We start from the raw sequence: 6,000 nt of genomic DNA, 5'->3' as shown, positions 1-6,000 counted from the left end.
ATTTTTAAATTTATTTCCTGATTATTTTCAGTGTCCGCTAAAGTCCAGTGCAATTTCAGAATTTGAGCTTTGTCTTTGATATTTCTGACCAAAGAAAACAACAACAAATGACTAGCAAACAGTTTCCATTCATGTACGTTATATTTTCGGAATTTTATTGCAATTTTTTAAGTCACGGCAATTTGAATATCATCCGGAGTTTTTCCCACTGCAGTCTGGGACATTGTAACCGGATAGACCTGAATGGATGCTTGGATCAAATGACAACACAACACAGTGTGATGAAAGATGGAAGTTTATTATATGAATTAATTAAAATCTCTATATATATTTAAAATATATACACTACAAATACAGCGACTCTTTCAAGCTCTAAACATACGTCTCATTCAATTACTTTACCCAAACATTCACAAACAGGAAAATGATTCATATATTCAAATGTATGATTAAGATTCGTTGAATCGCACGTAATGGAAGTGATATTCACCTAATCTCATGTAAGGAAAGTGAGATTCAAATAATCTCATAGAATGAAAATAAGATTCAAATAATCTCATGTGATCAAAATGACCATATTGTACGAAATTGAAACATTCAATTGAAACAAACATACGACTCGGTCATTTGTATAGCCGTATGATTCATAAATATTTACAAAAACTTGCAAATGTCTCCACTGACAAAAACACACAGTTCTCCCGAATTCTTGGGTCGGCCGCACACACCCTTCATGGATCCACCATGGGCACAAGTTTACAAATTAGCGGTTTCGTCTTTGAATGGCCTTGATGGTTACATCATCTTCCATGTCCATATAGACAAACAGACAGACAGACAGACAGCCTGATATACCTGCACACATACGCACAGACAGCGCACAGTTCTCAACTGGGTTGGCCCACTTGTATTGGCCACGCACAACATGCGCACAGACATACGTATATACGTACAGACAGATGCAGACAGTTACAATAAAACCAAACTGGTAATAATAACGGGTACGGAATTAAAATATATAGATACATGCTACTAAATTAAACCCCTAATAGCAATTTGTAACAATTCAAAAGTTCACAACGTTTCAAATCCGCGTAGTAGCAAAGTCATATTTTCATGATACGACATTAAAAAATGAATATGCTTCACATATCAAATAAAATACAAATGTAACACTTACCCGTATGGCTGGAAAACAGAAATGGAGAACGTTCACTCCTTGAAAAGATCCAAAGACCAGCGTGTCAGTTAGAAAACAAACTTGCCTTAAATCTACAGGAGAGTCAGTATTGGTAAGGACAGAATACCCGTGGATACCGTGCTTTTAACGTCACTCACCGCAAGCGATCTACGACGAGATACATGCTAGTTCAGTTGCTTACCTAGAAATACAAGTATCCACCCTAGGTAACGTTGTACGCAGTTACGACGAAAATGATCAAATCGTTCTAAGGCAAAACCAAGTTATGTCTTGCCTTATTCTGTGACGGACATTATGGTAATTTTAGTACTTCTTTTAGTGTCTGCCGATTTTTAGAAAAAGGAAAATTAAGGATATGTTTTTAAAGTCGGGTATAGATTCGGAATATTAGTACCAATTTTAGTCTTGACCTATTTTAAAAGCATTTTGTTTAAAATTCCATTTAATGTTTAGTCTCCATTACAGGCAGGTATAATTTCGAAATTTTAGTGCTACTTTGATCTCAGCGATTTGAATATTAATGTTCCAGATGTGTGCAATCTGAGGTCAGCCACTGCTAATAATGTTACTATGTAGCCTAAATTGAGGTCAGCCACTTGCAACAAGTTGCCTTTTTCCCGGTGTCCAGTACCTTGACATCACCCATTTTAAATTTCCTTGTCCCTCAATAGTCCCACCATGTTAAATTCCATTTTTGGGGCTAGACAGTCCCCCCACGTTAAATTCCCGTTTGGGGCTAGACAGTCTCACCATGTTAATTTCCCATTTGGGGCTACACAGTCCCACCATGTTCAATTCCCATTTGGGGCTAGACAGTCCCACCGTGTTCAATTCCCATTTGGGGCTAGACAGTTCCACCATGTTCAATTCCCATTTGGGGCTAGACAGTCCCACCATGTTCAATCCCCGTTTGAGGCTATTGTGCCATTCCCATGTATACTTCCCGTTTGAGGCTAGACAGGTCCAGCATGTTCAATTCCATTGTCCTTATACAGCCCCCAAGAGACCCACCGTGTTCAATTCCCCTATTGCCCCAAAGTGGCCCTATGTAATTCCCATATTGTCCCCAGGTGGCCCTAATTATTTCCCATGTTAAATTCGCATATTGACCCCAAGAGACCCACGATGTTTACTTCCCCTATTGCCCCCACCCCCTCCGAAGTGGCCCTATGTGATTTCCATGATAAATTCACATATTGCCCCCCCCCCCACCAAGTACATTCACCATTTTTTCACAATATAATTCATATTGCCCTACGTGCCCATATTAACACACATACATACATACATATATACATACATACATACATACATACATACATACATACATACATACATACATACATAGATACGTTTTGATTTCATGCTTGTTTATGGCACATCTATGCTTTGATGGGTTATATCGTGCAAAAACAAGTAAAATGCCTTGCCCAGGGATATACAAGAACAGTCTGGATGTATCCGATAAAACAATTCGAACTCACTTCTCTTTGGTCAGGAATCTGACACTCTGGCTGAATTATCGCATTTTGGTTCTAATAATTACAATATCAAGTACTGTATGCAGTAATATTCAATGTATTGGGTAGAGAAAGAAAAAACCTTCGTAATACCTTAGCATTGTGTGAAACAATGTAGTTGTAAAATCAAATGACTGTTTTTCATTTTAAAAAATATCTATTTTTATAATGAATGTCACATTACCTTGAATATATCAATACACTGAAAAGTATAATTCGATAGTAATTCACGCCAATTCTGTAGGAGAAGTAGCTTTTTAGTGTAGTAAACTGAAGAACATCGGTACTACTTCTACTTGATCTACTAACAATAAATACAATCACATAAATTCCATTCTGAAGGTTAGGCCCATCCCAAGATTTGTGAATGCATATCTTGACCCACATAAGAACACACCTATCGTGCCTCAGATGTCTGTATTACCTGGATCGTACCTGTATATAATATGGATAAGCAAATAAACCTGCCACAGTACGTTAGTGTAATCTACATAACAGTGTGAGAAAATTATCTGGTAAATGAATGATTCATTCAGTAAAGAAAAGGGGAAAAATAGTGTTGCTTACTTAAAAAGGAATAGATAAAACTTTTTCCCATATGTACATAAATATATCACATAAACACTGACACCTACAGAGATGAAGTATATTACCTAATGTTTAGAGTGTAAATAATGCACTAATTCCAAGAGGCGCTTATATTCAAGTGCGTGTGTATGTGTGTGTGTGTGTGATTGTGATTTTTTAACGTAGCTTTAACATTTTTTCATTCATATCGCTACGATGTCTGCAGTGTGGCAGTTTATAGTGATGTCTAGCACTGGGGCATCATGCCACAGACATGCGGCATTATGTCCCACGCAGTCACATTATCCTGACACCAGGCCGACCAGTCCTAACACTAACCTCTTAATGCTGAGCGCCAAGCGAGGCAGCTGTTAGTACCATTTTTGTAAGTCTTTGGCATGACTCGGCCGTTGATCGAACCCACGACCTACCACTTCCGAGGCCGACGCTATAACCAGTATGCCACCGGAGCGGTCTATATTCAACTGTACAAACTCTTTTGCAGAAAGCGAACAAAAATGATCAATACAGATGTGAATATATATTGAGTTATTAAATGATTGTCGATTGAATTTAAAATTAAAATAAATTGAAATTTTTAAATATAAATAAACAATTTGTTCTGTTAAAATGTAACTAACAAGCATATGCTCTCCCCGGTAAGAACCACCGACCCACGAAACGTTACAGGCAAGCTTTCGCACGTACCCACGTTAGCCGAGCCTGAGACTCGAACACACGCAGACAGAGGTGAGATGGCAGTGATCCGGAACGGTGAGCGCTTTAGACTACAAAGACTGAAGAATGAACATTAATTCAAAATAACCAACTGCACTTTCAGGTCTATAGTACGACGGTAAATCTTACAAGGAGTCGCCTCTTTAAATGACTTGATAAGGGCTGTCAAGAAGATTCCACAACACAGTGACTCAATTTAAGCCTGATTGTGACTCATAGTCAGATGGTCAAACTACCCTGGGGACTTGCCAAATCATACCACCCGCGAAGAGCCTTTGACAAACTCTGTTCATGATTCCCCGAGTATTATAGGTTGTGTGAATGGTTCTTTCATTTCAAAACGGTTAATAGACTGAAAGGATTTGCTGTTACCTGCCATGACATATTAATACGTTTCTATATAAATATATATATAATATACTTTTTTCGGATTCTGCTGAAATGATAGAAATGAAAACTTATGCACAAATTTAACTGGACGTACATGTTTTGTTTTTGAATAATGTAAAAGGGTGTTGCATATAATGCAAGGAACGAATTAATTCTAACTACGTTGCTCTGACAGCAAACACGTTTAAACGCGTGTGGAAAAATGAGGAAATCACCTCTCTTATAAAATAAATAGATAAATACGTATTTCTGTTTTTAAAAAAGATAAATATGTCGATGGATCAACCATTTACGTGCTCTCAATCAATGAATTGATTAATAAATCAGTCACGATATAGAACAAGAAAGAATTGGTTGTCAGTTCATTTTTCTTCGTTGTTTGTTCATTCGTTCCTATTTCATGTTTGGCTTTAAGAAATGCAGCGAGTTGTGAACGCTGAATTGTTTTAATGGCTTTCTCAAAATGAACAATAGCCAGACAAATCAAATGAAGAGGCTGGGTAGACGAGTAGATACTTTGCAAATCATACGCTCATACCAGTGCTATTTCAATATACATTACGTTTGAGTGAAATGTACGGAGTCTCCATCAATAGCGATATAATAAAATCGTTTTGTTGTTGTTGTTGTTGTTGTAGAGTTTAACGCCATTTTTCAGCACAAGATAGGCTATACATGGCGGCCTGTATAAATGGTAGAGGAAGAACCAGAAGAAAGAACCACCGACCCACGAGCTTTCTCACACACCCACATTGGCCGAGACTCGAACCCACGCAAAAAGAGGTGAGGTGGCAGTGATCCGTATCGGTGAGCGCTTTAGACCACTCGGTCACTCGGGGCCCCAAATCGTTTTCTTGACAAAGTTCCAGAAAAAGACGGGGAAAAAAGTAGTAGTTAACATATGGGTTATTCCATGGAAACGGGACTTTTAAAAGAAATTCAACACTATCCCAAGTTAATATTCACGAAAGAAGTCAAGGAAAATACTTAGAAACCGAAGAAACTTTGTATTTTTTAAAAATAACTTCTTTCACAAGCCTCAGTTTCAACATCGTTTAAGCGCTGAATTATATCTGACAGAAATGCGCCTAATAATCTGCATATACATTTTGACAATGATCGTACTCTAAACGATGCACACGGATGTTTCTTGTATCCAGGTGCAGTAATCGTCGAATCAACATGACAGTGTTGCTTCTCACGTACCCTCATAGGATGTGGTAATATGCCGTATGCACCCGTATAAAGTTCCATTAAGAATCAACTTATTAATGAGAAACTTCATTTTGATCGTTTCTAAATGCTCCGCAGCTAATCATCCCTGCATTTCAGGTGAGCTGCAAGAGACTTAAAATCCACCTATTTACCGGTTACGGTTGATGCGTTCATCTCTCAACGCTGTGATATAAAATCAGGCCGTTTTGTTTTTCACATTCCTAGTCCTCACATGGAAAGTCTCTAAAATCAGAACAGGAATTAAAATATCCCTTTTCTGACATACGCTTTCACACATTAAAATCGATTAAAAATAAACGTTAATGGAAAACACTCGTGGAATCAAGCGGGCACCTATGGTACCGGATC

The sequence above is a fragment of the Sinohyriopsis cumingii genome, chromosome 2 (genome assembly GCF_028554795.1).
Source record: "Sinohyriopsis cumingii isolate HCF-2022 chromosome 2, ASM2855479v2, whole genome shotgun sequence".
In the NCBI taxonomy this organism is placed as follows: Eukaryota; Metazoa; Mollusca; class Bivalvia; order Unionida; family Unionidae; genus Sinohyriopsis; species Sinohyriopsis cumingii.
Note: the sequence above shows the minus strand (reverse complement) of the source record.